We start from the raw sequence: 15,946 nt of genomic DNA, 5'->3' as shown, positions 1-15,946 counted from the left end.
TTAGGAGCCAAACCTAATGTTTCCAGCACATATGGATACAATTAATAATCAGCCATGCACACTAACTTCATTACCACCTTACATCACCTTTGCAAATAATGAATTGTCTCCCAAATATACTCCTCTACTAATCATGTTCCAAATTGTATTTGTTCCTAGAAAACGATCTATGTATGACTCCAACAAACAAGATTTTACAAACACAATTAGAATGAAAGATCACATTCATTACAATTGGATTAAATGCATGCGAGATTTAAACCACAATATTTAAAATACTCAACAGGACTTTCAGTAGTGTGTCCAAGGATTATATGGGATAAAAATGTATATACGTATTTCCTTTTCCCTATCTTTGGGGGGGAAATTTTCCAATTCTGTTTTCATTTTTCGAAAAAATAAATAAAAAAAAGGTTTCTAGTTTTATTTAAATGTAATCCTACCTGGAGGATGGAACTTCCAACCTTTAGCCTTATAAACAATACATCCTTGTCCCACATAGATCTTACATGACCTGACCACTGGACATGATAATAATACAGTTCTATTATACTCTATACAGACATAGGACACTACACCTCCAACATGACCTGACCACTGGACATGATCATAATACAATTCTATTACACTGTATACAGACATAGGACACTACACCCCCAACATGACCTGGCCACTGGACATGATCATAATACAATTCTACTACACTCTATACAGACATAGGACACTACACCCCCAACATGACCTGACCACTGGACATGATCATAATACAATTCTATTACACTGTATACAGACATAGGACACTACACCCCCAACATGACCTGGCCACTGGACATGATCATAATACAATTCTATTACACTCTATACAGACATAGGGCACTACACCCCCAACATGACCTGACCACTGGACATGATCATAATACAATTCTATTACACTATATACAGACATAGGACACTACACCCCCAACATGATCTGACCACTGGACATGATCATAATACAATTCTATTACACTATATACAGACATAGGACACTACATCCTCAACATAACATGATTACTTGCATTTTATCTCCATAATTCAAATACCAACATTTTAGTCATTACAAAGATATATAAGCTTTCTAAAACACACAAAGTCTTACAGAGTCCTGCAGCCCAGAAGGAGTTATGTTATTCATCCGGCTTTAAAAGGAGAAGTTTTGAAATTCTCTACTCCAAAATCTGCATAAATCATCTCATTTCCATATTGTCTGTGCTAAATTCTTTTCCTGTTTTGCTTTTACAAGTGGAGCTCTGTAATCAGTTGACGTTAAATGCAAAATCTAACTTCCTTGCATTATGATATAAAGCCTTGACATGGATTTTTCACCAGTTCCCCTCCAAGAAATGTTAACATTTATTTTTTCTTGCCAGCAGACACAATATTTAGTTAACTTAGTACAAATCGGGCGCTCTGTGGAAGAGCTCGCTTTCTACACAGAATGCCAAATATCTCTGCTACCGTCATTTTTTTTTTTCCAGCCAAAGCAACTTCAGCTGCTGCTCTGTGTAATTAGCTGATGAGACAAGATCAATATTTGGGCTCCTGTAATCTGTTACTGTCTTATTTGGAGAGATAGAATGTTCCCTTTAAATGTCAATTTTATATCCCCGGGTTCCCTTTGGGCAAACGGAGAAGATATTATGTCATTCAGAAGAATTTGGGCTGTTGTTTTTTAGGGCTAGATTTACTAAGCTGCGGGTTTGAAAAAGTGGGGATGTTGCCTATAGCAACCAATCAGATTCTAGCTTTCATTTATTTAGTACCTTCTATAAAATGACAGCTAGAATCTGATTGGTTGCTATAGGCAACATCCCCACTTTTTCAAACCCGCAGCTTAGTAAATCTAGCCCTAAGTCTTCGTCACCTCCACCAGTTTTTGTTGTTTGAAAATGCACGGGGGCCCCACAGGCAAGGGGGCCCCATAGGCACTGCTCTTAATGAGAATAAATAACCCTGCAAAAGAAAAAAACCTGCAAAAAAAACTTTCAAGGGTCACTGAGCAAGTACATCTATCTATCTCTATCTCTATATCTGTATCTGTATACATCTATATCTAGGGGCCCCGGTGCACTCCTTTGCCCGGGGGCCCATAATGTTGTTAAGATGGCCCTGAATAAACCAGCATGTTATTGGACTCTAGGGTAGGAAATCAGAGAATCAATAGGAAGCCCCGGATGAACATACAAACTACACACAGATAGGGCCATGGGAGGATTGGAACCCATGACCCCACCTTTGTAAGGAAGCAATGCTAGCCACCATGTGCCACAACCCAGACTAGGCACTAACAGAAACCCAGTGCTTGCCAAGTAACAGAAATGCTTAGTACAAACTACATTGTGGCCATGGCACAGCAAGCAGCACAATTTTAACTTTTTGTCCTATATCAAAACTACTTTAGATATTACCAAAAAGTGGTGTAAGTGGCTATAGCTGTTTGTAATAGGGGGAAGGGGGAAATCCCACTATATCCAAAAAATTCTATGTTATCTAAGATGCAGTAGAAATTCCTGCACATGATTCGTATATAAAAATAAAACATCTGAGGTTTAGTGGCCCTTTAAATGACTACAAAAGCAATTTCCTAATTCTAGAACAAAGTGTAACATTGTATCTCCAATCCAGAGACTGAATGCATTTTGTGCATTGAGCATCTTCACTTTGTGACTTGTGTGTTCATTGCAACCTGTATTAAACAATGCTCTTGTTCCAAGGATAGATTTTTTTTTTTTTTATCAATAGTTTTTTTTCGTTCTCTCTGAGCTGCTATTCTGTCTTGGGACCAATCGCTCCTACCCCAGGCGCTCCTTTTAATATGCAAATAATATCCCACCTACTGCAATATTCTATCTACATGCAGAAATGAAACCTATTGTGAATGAAGTGGTTCTGTGTTTGTATTCAAATGTAAAAAAAACAAAACATGAAATATTGATTTTGTCATTCAATTTTTAAAACGAAAGGAAGAGGGCGCAAATAGGAAGGGGACGGAGGAGAAAGGGTAAAGGTCAAAATAAATAGCAAAGAAATTTGAACGCAGATGTAATAAAATAAAAATACAAAAACAAAAAGGTATATAAAATTAAGATAAGTAAAATAATTATTCAATGGTCAAGCAAGTATTTCTGGCATAGTTGCCTCCTGAATTTTTGGGAGCTGGGTGACCTCCTGCATTCTGCTCTCTTTACTGGTGAAGTGGGTGGGGGCGGGGCTAGATATGTCATCCTGGCCCCACCCCCCTGCTGTGATAGGCCGATATTGGTAACATTTGACAGGGGGCCTAACGACGCGAATCGCGTGGCCACGCTCCCACGACGAAGCCCCCACCCCGAAGATCATGCTGCCAAAGTTGGCAAGTATGGCTTCTGGTGGCTACCGAATGTCCAATATATCACAATATTAACATATAAAGTAAAGCAGTTCCTTTTGTGAAAAAAAAAACGGCTGTAAAATATACAGCAATAATGTCCACAGTTTGTGCCCACTGATAATGATTTATAAATCAACATTATAATGTCAAGATGTGGTAGTTATAAAATCTCACTATTAGTCAGTCATTGGGTAGCCAGCCCTCATACGTCCGTCATGGACATTGTTGGAAGGTATTAGAGATCTGTGCTGACCCCTGTGTTTTGGTTTTGGATGTGGTTTTGGTTCTAAAGCATCTTCGTGTTTTGATTTTGGGACAGGTTTTGCCCAAAAAATTCTGAAAGGTTTCGGCTTTAAATAAGACTTGCAAAAAACAGGTAAAACGATGTGATTTTGAACTGTTTTTGCGCCTATATTACTATTGATAGCATTACCGTTAATTTACAGTCATTTACAGTCTATTTTCTAATGATCTCTTCACAACTGTCCAAATTTTCACTAATTTTGGCCAAAGTCTGCAGCGAGCTGTCTGGCTAAGATCATACTTGCCAACTCTCCCGGAATATCCGGGAGACTCCTGCATTTCGGGTGAGTCTCACTGACTCCCGGGAGAGTATGGCAATCTTGGTTAATAGGGAAAAAAATATGGCATTTTCAGTGTATTTTGAAGGGGATCGAGAGGAAAGACAAAACTGTGACATGAGAGAAGGTGAAATAATGGAGAAGAGTCTTACAGGGTCGTCCTGCATTAAGTTGTATGGCTGTATTTGTTATTTCAAAGATAAATTGTGAGCCTGCACATTTTTGTCAGCTACCCCTCTTTTTCCTCCAAATATATCTTGGTGGTGTGCAACTAAGAGCAAGTTTAAAAGGGACCCTCATTAAACTGGCAAAAATAAGTATAGTGGGTAGTGGGCCAGAGTATAATTACATATTTATCACCCCCCTCCCTCTTTCCCCAACCATCCAAAATAAATAAATAATAAAACTTATACTGACATTCGCTATATTTCTAATTAAACAACAATACAGAATTTATTTTATAGTTTCACCCTCACATATCACCAGGTATACTCTGCATCACAATGTATGACATCACACAACTGCACCAACACTTGCTACGCCAATCCTGCACCCCTTCATTGAGAGGCGACAGGTACATATCAGATATATGTGAGCCAAGACTCTTTCTCTGCAGTGGGAGCGATACTTTCATTTTGAAGGGAATTACTATATATTTATAATTCCTTATCTCCACCTGGAGTTGTTGTCTTGACGTCTCTTTCCTGCTACGTCCTGGAAATTCCGCTGCTATTCCTTGTTGGAATGTCTGTTAATGTATGCTGGAAGAGCTTAATAAGTCACTCACTGGCATAGCATTCCCAAAAAGGGGAGAGAGAGAGGGAGGGAGATTGAGAGAGAGAGAGATTGAGAGAGGGAGGGAGATTGAGAGAGGAAGGGATAGAGAGAGAGAAAGAGAGAGGGGGTAGAGAGAGAGAGGGAGGGAGATTGAGAGAGAGAGAGAGAGAGAGACACAGAGAGAGGGAGGGTAGAGAGAGAGGGAGGGAGATTGAGAGAGAGAGAGTGACAGAGAGAGGGAGGGTAGAGAGAGAGGGAGGGTTATTGAGAGAGGGAGGGAGATTGAGAGAGGAAGGGATAGAGAGAGAGAAAGAGAGAGGGGGTAGAGAGGGAGGGAGAGAGAGAGAGAGGGAGGGAGATTGAGAGAGAGAGAGACAGAGGAAGGGATGTGTGAGAGCGCTACTCCCGAAGAACGTCTCAAAGGATCCCCTGTAATGGGGAAAGGTTCTCACCTGATCCCGAGGGTCGCTATGGGCGGAACCCGTCAAGTGCAGGAGGCTTCTGCTGCAGTCACGGTCCCTCCTGCGTGCGAGAGGAACAGAGGCACGAAAACAATGGGGGAAGTGGAAGGGGGTGTCCGGAATGCCGCCCAGGACTAGAGGGTTACTCAGCCCCGCTTGGCGACTCTCCGTTTTATTTTGGCCAAGCCACGCGGCTCCAAGAGTTCGGGGTAGAGAACGTTCTCGCCCGAACTCCCTACTCCCCTCTGGGGAGGGCCACAAGTGTGGGGACAAGACTCACTCCGCCGGCGGTGCGCCGCGAGGTATCACAGTCCCCACCCGGAACCGTCAGTCTCCTGCCGGCGTGCGGGCGGACTCCGTTTTACCCCACGAGGCACCGTCTGCCCTGGAACCGTCAGGCAACCTTGCCGGAACTCAGGCCAGACACCCCAATGGAACCGTGGACGGCTGTGACCAACCCCGGAACTCACCAGGGCAGGGCTGTACTGCCCCAGTGGAACCGCGGAACGCCCGAACCGCCCTCGGAACTCAGAAGGGCTGTGCTACACTACTTCCAAGGCACCGAGGGAGACCTGGATCTCTCCCAGCCCGCGAAGAAGTCGTGCCACACCGCCGCCCAAGGATCTGCCCCACCAGGGCCTACACGGAAGGGGGAAGGGAAAGGGGATAGACAATAGTTACCGGCTCGGGAACGAGTTGAGTCCACCCGGCGATCAGTCCCAACACACCACTTTCCGACCCCTGCAGGGAGACACAACACGCCCCAACCGCCCACTACACCGTACAATACCCCCCAATACAATACTCAATTGACAGTACAATACTCACAATACAATACTCAATTGACAGTACAATACTCACAATACAATACTCAATTGCACAGTACAATACCCAGGACACTATTAACACGGAAAAGTGTAATATCAAAGCAGAGTGTGTGTGTTCTTGTCCTACTCTGCCCCAAGGGTGATACGGTTAGGAAAAGGGAGAGAGGGAACAAAGACCGACTTCCAAGGCAGGGCCTAAAGCCCAGGGGTGACCTGAGGGCCTCGCGCCCTAGGGAATCTACTCAGGGCCTGGTGCCCTATTGGGTCTAACGGGAGCTACCAAATGGAAAGGCAGACTTAAGGGACGCCGGCAGAAGGCCCTGGGCCCGGGTAAAGAGTGTCCGATAGGATGCGGGCGTGGGCCCGGGAGGGGTGGTCCCCACTGGGGTCTTACCTGGTCTAGGTCCTCCGCTCGCGACGTCAGCGTAACTCCTCTTCGGTCCTGCTGCTGCTGCTACTGTGGGTGCTGCTGCTGCTGTGGGTGCTGCTGCTGCTGTGGGTGCTGCTGCTGCTGTGGGTGCTGCTGCTGCTGAGGGTGCTGCTGCTGCTACCGTGGGTGCTGCTGCTGCTGCCGTGGGTGCTGCTGCTGCTGCTGCTACTGTGGGTGCTGCTGTGTCCAGACGTCCTTCCTCCAGCTTCACTTCCCGCCGAACAGCCCGCTTCCCACGTGGCCGCCGACGATATCCCCGGGCCAGGCGCTTCCCTATGACCTCATCACGGCCGGGAGCCGTGATTGGTCCGTGGGCGGGCGCCGTGATTGGCCCGCGGCCCGTGTGTGGAGCCGGCGTCTCCACACATCCCCCTACGTTTCCCATTGCAGTCCCTGCAATGACGGCTTGGGACCAATCGAAATGCGGATCGGCGAATCGTGGGGCCGGAACGCCTCGATTGCTCCTCTGTGACTGCCGAGGCGCCATGAGTCTTAGCGGAGAGGAAGGGACAGGGCGATCCGGGTCCGTTTGCGTCTGGGGGCCAAGGGTGGGGGTTTGTAGGTTTGTCGCCTCCCATCCTACGTTTCCGGGTGCTTCTGCGAGGTCGTCCGATCTTTTATCTCGGGGGGAGCCCGGCAAAGCTGGTCGGGGTACCTCCACCCACCCTTTCTCGGTTTCACCCCCTGGGCATGGTGCGGTTCCCAGGATTTCCGGAACCGGGTCCTCTGCTGGGGCCTGGTGGAACAGGCAGGGCCTCAGCTTGTCTCGGTGTAGTATTTTCGTGAGTCCGGGTACCTTGGTGGACTCAACCTCGTAGGCGGGGCTTTCTGGACTCAACCGCCGCCGGACCACATAGGGGGCGGTTTCCCATCTCTCTTGTAGCTTGTCTGCCGGTTTAGACACGTGGACAATGACGCGCTGCCCTTCTGTGAAGTCCGGGGGTGCCTTTCGCTGGGCGCCATCATGGATCTTGGCTTCGATGTGGTGTTTGGCAAGGCTGCATGCGATCTTCAGCCGCCGCCGTTGCTCCACGACCCAGGCAGGACATGTCCATTGCTCCTCCTCTGCCGGTCCCAGAGCCAGCTCTTGCATGTCCTTCCCTGCTCGGCCAAACATTAAGAAATAGGGTGTGTACCCGGTGGTGCTATGTACTCGGTTGTTGTAAGCCCACGTAAGATCCGGCACCGCGGTTGGCCAGTGGGTCCGCTGTTCCTTTTCGAGGGTTCGCAGCATCTGGATTAGGGTCCGATTGAAGCGCTCACACCCGCCATTCCCTTGGGGGTGGTAGGGGGTAGTCCTAGACCGGCGTATCCCATACATGTCGCAGAGTCCTTGCATGATGCGCCCCTGGAAACATGCTCCCTGGTCGGAGTGGATTCGCTCCGGGCAGCCGTACTTCCTGATGAAGTCTTCCACGACGGCCGTGACGGCGGATTCAGCCGTCTGGTCCCGAGTAGGGGTCACGACGGTGAACTTGGTAAAATGATCGGTCATGACCAATGCATACTGGTGTCCGCGGGTAGACTCTCCGATAGCCACGTAGTCGATCATGAGGAGCTCCAGGGGCCGTCCCGACGAGATGGTGTGGACGGGCACCCGTTGTTGGGTGGGTTTGGTCACGCCACATCTTCGGCATTCACGGCACACTTGTTCCACTAACGTTGGCAGCCCTGGCCAATAGAACCGCTGTCTTAGCCATTGGGTTGTTTTCATGGCCCCCAGGGTGGGCGCCTCGAACATGGGCCTCCTCGGCCAGGCGCCGCGTGGTTTCGGCTGGCACCACAATCTGCCACACCGGCCGTAGTTCGTGTTCCAAATAGGCGCGGCGTCGCAGCACGCCCTCGTGCACCGCCAGCTGGTTCCAATGCTCCACAAGTTTCTGTTCGCTCACCGGCAGGCGCTTCCTCTCCCCCTTCGAGGGCCAGTGTCCCTGCTGGCACCACTGGAAGACCTGGCGTATACCGGGGTCCCGTTGTTGTTCTGCGGCCCAGTCTGGCATCTGGTTGGCAAGGAGGGTGGCGCATATTCTGGCGTCTAGCGGTGTCTTGGAGACCATTTTGTGAAACCGCGTGAAGTTTGGGATTTCCACTTCTTCCTCTTCTTCGTCTTTGGAGTGAGTTGTCATGACCACTGGGAATCTGGAGAGTGCGTCGGCGTTGCCGTTATTCCGGCCGGGGCGATAGCGGAAGCGATGAGAGAACTTGGCCAAGCGGGCTCGCCACCGTTGTTCTAAGGCTCCTAATTTGGCCGAGTCCAGGTGCACCAGTGCACTGTTATCGGTGACTACCTCCACCTCCGCGGCCGTTAAGTACTCCGCAAATTTTTCGGTCATGGCCCACACGACTGCCAAGAACTCCAGTTTGAAGGAGCTGTAATTGGCGGGGTTTCGCTCGGAGTCGTGCAAGGTCCGGCTGGCATAGGCGATCACGCGCTCCTTACCATCCTGTATCTGGGCCAGTACTGCTCCTAGCCCTTGGTGGCTGCCATCCGTGTACAGGATGAACGGCTGGCTGAAGTCGGCGTATGCCAACACGGGGGCGCGGGTAAGTTCCTCTTTTAGCTGGGTGAAAGCAGCCTCGTGGGGGGCATTCCACGCCTCCACTCGGGACTTGGCTCCCGCAGGGCTTCCTCGGAGCAAGTCAAACAATGGTCCGGCGATCTTGGAGAATCCCTTGATGAACCTGCGGTAATACCCAACGAGGCCCAGAAACGCTCGAAGCTCCGTGATGGTCGTGGGGGCTGGCCAATTGGTCACCGCGGATACCTTGTCCTGGGTGGGACGCACTCCGTCCCGCGACACCACATGGCCCAGGTACTCCAACTGATCCTTCAGCAGATGGCATTTCCTCGGCTTGAGTTTCAGCCCAAACCGTTCCAGTCGTTGGAACACCAGGTCTAGGCGGGCTAAGTGTTCCTCCAGGGTGGATGCGAATACGATGATGTCGTCCAGGTAGATTAACAGGGCTTCAAAATTCAGATCTCCGAGGCAGCGCTCCATGAGTCGCTGGAAGGTGGCTGGCGCGTTGGTTAACCCAAACGGCATTCGTTGGAATTCGAATAGCCCCATGGGTGTAATAAACGCCGTCTTTGCCCTGTCCTTCTCGGCCACGGGTACCTGCCAATAGCCGCTTGCCAGATCTAACGTAGAAAAGTATTTGGCCCGGCCCAGCGCCGCGAGGGATTCCTCTATGCGTGGTAATGGGTATGCATCGCGCACGGTGCAGTGATTAAGCTTCCGATAGTCCACACAGAACCGGACAGTGCCATCTTTCTTCCGCACCAGGACGATCGGTGCCGCCCAGGGACTACGGCTTTCAGTCACCACCCCGTTGTCCAACATCTGACGCAGCATGGTCTTGACCTCCTGGTACAGCTTCGGGGGTATTTGACGGTAACGTTCTCTCTCCGGCACGGCCCCGTCCGTATGGATCTCGTGCTCCATTTGATCCGTTAGCCCGAAATCGTCCTCGTGTCGGGAGAACACTCGCTGTCTTCTCCACAGCATCGCTTCCAGTTGTTGGATTTCGTTCGGCGGTAGGTCACCTTCTGAAACATCCATGCTTTCACGGATTACCCGTCCGTTCCAGGTGGAGGTGGGTTGTTCCGGGGGTGCTACTTGGACCACCATGGTCCAAGGTCTTTGGGGGTCGGGGAACAACGACACATCTTGAGTGGTTTCCACCTCTTCTCCGGTGGTTGGGTGGAGCAAGGCCAGCAGGGTGTTGGGCGGTATTTTCTGTGGTTGGTCGCCCATATTGCAGAAACGAACGGGGACTCGTCCTTCCCGTATCCTGACCAGTGCACGGCCAACCATTGGCGTCCTCTGGTTGCTCTCCTCCGTCCCGCCCGAGGATACCGGTTCGAGGAGCACCTCCCGGCCTTCGAGCCTCCGCTTGGTCCCCACCCTCATCCACAACAGGAGCTCCTGCCGAGGGGGAACGACCACCTCCTGCCGATAGTTCGTGCGGATGGATCCCAGGGGAGCAGGACGGCCTTGGGGAAATGTTGGGACTCGCAGGCGGTTCACCTGCTGTAGCGCCTGTTGTACCGGTCGTTGGACCCCCAGTTTCTTCCAGTAAGCCGGACCCCTCTCGGACCACAGCATATGGTCTAATCCTCGGAGGATGTTCATCCCCAGAATCACGGGGCCATGTCGTAGTTCCGGGCTGTCTATGACCACAATGCCCTGCTTCCCCAACGGGCGCCCGTAGAGCTCCACCTCCATCCACACGACTCCCACTACAGGGATGGGTAGATTATTGGCGGCCGTGAGATGAATCCAGTCCCCCGTCTGGGCCTGTTGTAGATGTTGATAGTTCTTTTGGAAACAGGCCGCTGTCATCGTGGTGACCTGGGACCCGGTGTCTAATAGGCAACGCTGGTTGTGACCCTGGAAGCGAGCCACAACTACGGGACACTCTCCTACTAATTCAGCCGAATTAACAATCAGTCGTTCCCTTGCGGTGGGTCCCACTACCGCAAGGGTTTCTAGTTTAAAGTCGGCCTGGGTGCGGCGTTGGGGCAATTACGGGCCAGATGTCCCACCTGCCCACATTGCCAACACCGGGGCCCGTCCGCTGGGCGTCGCCGTGGGGCGTCCCTTAGTTCATTCCGTGGATACTCTCTATCCCCGCGGCCGGACGGTATTCCCTCGATCCGCTTCTGCATCCGTCCCATGTCCTCCTTCATCTGTAGAATTACGTCCGTCAGGTCTCGGATGCAGCTTTCCCATGGTGCGGCGGACGCTGGGATGGGGGCGCGGACCTGCTGCACGGCCACGGTGCTCGGGCCGCTGCCTGTATTGTCGTCCCGGGCGATGACCGTGGTTTGTGCTTGATGGAAGGTCATGCTCGGCAACAATTCCAATCGGTCCTGCATATAGGTTCGCAGGTGCTCACTACGTAAGCCGTTGATAAATTGATCCCGTAGTACGGTATCTGTTTCTCCCAATACCTTAGTGTCCTTTTTCTTTAAATTCGCCAGCAGGCCTTGGAGGGCTATAGCGAATTTGGGGATGGTCTCCTCCTCTCGCTGAAATCGGGTAAAAAAACGTTTGCGCAGGGTCGCGGTGGTAGACTTGTCCCCATACACATCGCTTAAGACCCTCAACACATCCGCCAAAGTCTTTCGCTGTTCAGGCTCACATAGAAGTGCGGCCTGGCGGGCATCTCCCTCCAAGGCGAGCACGGCCACTTCCGCTTGCATGTCTGGGGGCACACCATATAGCCGGATGACCATTCGTAACTGCATCTCCCAGTCGGCTAACGTTATGTTCGTACCGTCGAACTTCGGTACGTGAGAAAGAGCTGCCCCTATCGCTACAACTCGGGAGCGCTCCGCCGGCTCCCCTACCGGTTCCACGTCGCGTGGGACGTTCCCGGCGGCACTAGGCAGATCCTCCTCGCCCGCCGGCCTTCCAGACGGCCGGCCCTCTGGATCGTTGTTGTTGCCCGTGGGCTCCATAGTTACCTGTCGGGATCCTGCCGACTACGCCAAATGTGAGAGCGCTACTCCCGAAGAACGTCTCAAAGGATCCCCTGTAATGGGGAAAGGTTCTCACCTGATCCCGAGGGTCGCTATGGGCGGAACCCGTCAAGTGCAGGAGGCTTCTGCTGCAGTCACGGTCCCTCCTGCGTGCGAGAGGAACAGAGGCACGAAAACAATGGGGGAAGTGGAAGGGGGTGTCCGGAATGCCGCCCAGGACTAGAGGGTTACTCAGCCCCGCTTGGCGACTCTCCGTTTTATTCTGGCCAAGCCACGCGGCTCCAAGAGTTCGGGGTAGAGAACGTTCTCGCCCGAACTCCCTACTCCCCTCTGGGGAGGGCCACAAGTGTGGGGACAAGACTCACTCCGCCGGCGGTGCGCCGCGAGGTATCACAGTCCCCACCCGGAACCGTCAGTCTCCTGCCGGCGTGCGGGCGGACTCCGTTTTACCCCACGAGGCACCGTCTGCCCTGGAGCTGTCAGGCAACCTTGCCGGAACTCAGGCCAGACACCCCAATGGAACCGTGGACGGCTGTGACCAACCCCGGAACTCACCAGGGCAGGGCTGTACTGCCCCAGTGGAACCGCGGAACGCCCGAACCGCCCTCGGAACTCAGAAGGGCTGTGCTACACTACTTCCAAGGCACCGAGGGAGACCTGGATCTCTCCCAGCCCGCGAAGAAGTCGTGCCACACCGCCGCCCAAGGATCTGCCCCACCAGGGCCTACACGGAAGGGGGAAGGGAAAGGGGATAGACAATACTTACCGGCTCGGGAACGAGTTGAGTCCACCCGGCGATCAGTCCCAACACACCACTTTCCGACCCCTGCAGGGAGACACAACACGCCCCAACCGCCCACTACACCGTACAATACCCCCCAATACAATACTCAATTGACAGTACAATACTCACAATACAATACTCAATTGACAGTACAATACTCACAATACAATACTCAATTGCACAGTACAATACCCAGGACACTATTAACACGGAAAAGTGTAATATCAAAGCAGAGTGTGTGTGTTCTTGTCCTACTCTGCCCCAAGGGTGATACGGTTAGGAAAAGGGAGAGAGGGAACAAAGACCGACTTCCAAGGCAGGGCCTAAAGCCCAGGGGTGACCTGAGGGCCTCGCGCCCTAGGGAATCTACTCAGGGCCTGGTGCCCTATTGGGTCTAACGGGAGCTACCAAATGGAAAGGCAGACTTAAGGGACGCCGGCAGAAGGCCCTGGGCCCGGGTAAAGAGTGTCCGATAGGATGCGGGCGTGGGCCCGGGAGGGGTGGTCCCCACTGGGGTCTTACCTGGTCTAGGTCCTCCGCTCGCGACGTCAGCGTAACTCCTCTTCGGTCCTGCTGCTGCTGCTACTGTGGGTGCTGCTGCTGCTGTGGGTGCTGCTGCTGCTGAGGGTGCTGCTGCTGCTGTGGGTGCTGCTGCTGCTGTGGGTGCTGCTGCTGCTGAGGGTGCTGCTGCTGCTACCGTGGGTGCTGCTGCTGCTGCCGTGGGTGCTGCTGCTGCTGCTACTACTGTGGGTGCTGCTGTGTCCAGACGTCCTTCCTCCAGCTTCACTTCCCGCCGAACAGCCCGCTTCCCACGTGGCCGCCGACGATATCCCCGGGCCAGGCGCTTCCCTATGACCTCATCACGGCCGGGAGCCGTGATTGGTCCGTGGGCGGGCGCCGTGATTGGCCCGCGGCCCGTGTGTGGAGCCGGCGTCTCCACACATCCCCCTACGTTTCCCATTGCAGTCCCTGCAATGACGGCTTGGGACCAATCGAAATGCGGATCGGCGAATCGTGGGGCCGGAACGCCTCGATTGCTCCTCTGTGACTGCCGAGGCGCCATGAGTCTTAGCGGAGAGGAAGGGACAGGGCGATCCGGGTCCGTTTGCGTCTGGGGGCCAAGGGTGGGGGTTTGTAGGTTTGTCGCCTCCCATCCTACGTTTCCGGGTGCTTCTGCGAGGTCGTCCGATCTTTTATCTCGGGGGGAGCCCGGCAAAGCTGGTCGGGGTACCTCCACCCACCCTTTCTCGGTTTCACCCCCTGGGCATGGTGCGGTTCCCAGGATTTCCGGAACCGGGTCCTCTGCTGGGGCCTGGTGGAACAGGCAGGGCCTCAGCTTGTCTCGGTGTAGTATTTTCGTGAGTCCGGGTACCTTGGTGGACTCAACCTCGTAGGCGGGGCTTTCTGGACTCAACCGCCGCCGGACCACATAGGGGGCGGTTTCCCATCTCTCTTGTAGCTTGTCTGCCGGTTTAGACACGTGGACAATGACGCGCTGCCCTTCTGTGAAGTCCGGGGGTGCCTTTCGCTGGGCGCCATCATGGATCTTGGCTTCGATGTGGTGTTTGGCAAGGCTGCATGCGATCTTCACAGATGGAGAGAGAGAAAGAGGGGGGGTAGAGAGGGAGGGAGGGAGATTGAGAGAGAGAGAGAGGGAGGGAGGGAGAGGGAGAGAGAGGGAGAGAGGGAGAGAGAGGGAGGGAGATTGAGAGAAGGAGGGAGATTGGGAGAGAGAGATGGTGGGAGAGAGAGAGCAAGAGAGGGAGAGAAAGGGGGTAGAGAGAGAGAGAGAGAGAGAGAGAGAGATGGGGATAGAGAGTAGAGAGAGAGGGGGGGATAGAGAGAGAGGGGGGGGATAGAGAGAGAGGGGGGGATAGAAAGAGAGAGGGAGCGAGACTGAGAGAGGGAAGCAGATTGAGAGACAGAAGGAGAGAGAGAGCAAGAAAACAAGAAAGAGAGGGAGACATTTGGCTTACTCAGAATAAATTGATGCACAACAGGGTGTACCTGGTAATAATCATTTATGCAAATTGGCACATGATGAAGAAGACTGCACAATCCTGCTTTACATAGTGAGACTATAAGAAAAAATAAACTTGAATCTAAGGCATAAACAGATTAAGTGTCCCTTGCCACTTATAATGTTAGGAATTGCTGCAAATACAATATATGATCAGTACTGTACTATGTTTATTTCTTACATGACAATAGAATTTCCTGTTTCTGTGTTTTGCATCTTGGAGCCCCTAGGTATGTGCGTGTTCCAGGCAGCCTGGAGGCAGTGAGATGAACGGGTCCCCCACTTGAAATATTATATATGTATTCAGAGTACTATAAATGCCTCAAGCACCAGAACCATATACAGGGATCTGGCATCAGGCACGAGGACTGCAGGACATAATGCAGGAAAACATAAATATTTCTGACATACAAAGGAGATAAAGGAGTCTGTAGACTTTGTAGATTGTATTTCCACTTCGTCAGGTACCAGAATAAAATATTTTTTTATAGCGTTTAGCTATTTAGATGTTTTAGATATTTTGTTTGTGAAGTCTGAGTTATTTGGAATACCTCATATGTCCCTGTGTCTATAGATTACAGAACATTTACACACACACACACACACACACACACACACACACACACACACACACTCACTCACTATGCCGTTAAAATAAATTTTGATTTGCTTGGAAATGTGATTGTGCAAAACAGATATGCAGAAGAAAGCTCACATTATATATTCCTACCAAGGTAAAATGATGTAATGATATATCAGACAACTTCGGCTGACTTGTAGTTCCACACCACCTGGAAAGCCACATGTTGCCTATGTTTGATGATGATCCAGGTCACCCTATTATACATCATACATGTATACTTTGCTTGCACATACAACATAACAAAGTTCTTAACTAGAGAGCGGCAAGGTCTGGAAGAGATGCCAGCACACGGGGGCACAGGCTGCAGTAATCACTATGCCCAGCAGTGGGTGATACCCCGGGACTGTGGGCAGGTACGTGCAGTGCGCTCTAGGCGGTACATTACGGTAGGAGTGCGGCTGTGTGAGACATTACGGTGACAGCGCTCAGGACATAGAGGGTGCAGGAGACATTGGGGGACTCTGGGCGGCAGTCAGGGGATGTGCTCCCGGGATACCGAGCACTGAGAGGAGACAGAGCGAGCTCCAGG

The 15,946-nt window shown here is 51.8% G+C and overlaps 1 protein-coding gene across 1 annotated transcript in view; it reads left to right on the top strand.

The window, feature by feature from the left end:
- The first annotated feature begins 15,807 nt into the window (after positions 1-15,807).
- Positions 15,808-15,946, top strand: part of TP53I11 (tumor protein p53 inducible protein 11) — a 35,670-nt gene continuing 35,531 nt past the window's right edge. Inside the window, exon 1 of the mRNA XM_075188353.1 lies at positions 15,808-15,945. The gene's annotated coding sequence lies outside the window, so the exon portion shown is untranslated. The remainder of the gene's footprint in view (position 15,946) is intronic.

This window comes from Mixophyes fleayi, chromosome 10 (genome assembly GCF_038048845.1).
Source record: "Mixophyes fleayi isolate aMixFle1 chromosome 10, aMixFle1.hap1, whole genome shotgun sequence".
In the NCBI taxonomy this organism is placed as follows: domain Eukaryota; kingdom Metazoa; phylum Chordata; class Amphibia; order Anura; family Limnodynastidae; genus Mixophyes; species Mixophyes fleayi.
The sequence above is the reverse complement of the archived record's forward strand: the minus strand, read 5'-3'. Positions and strand labels throughout refer to the sequence as shown.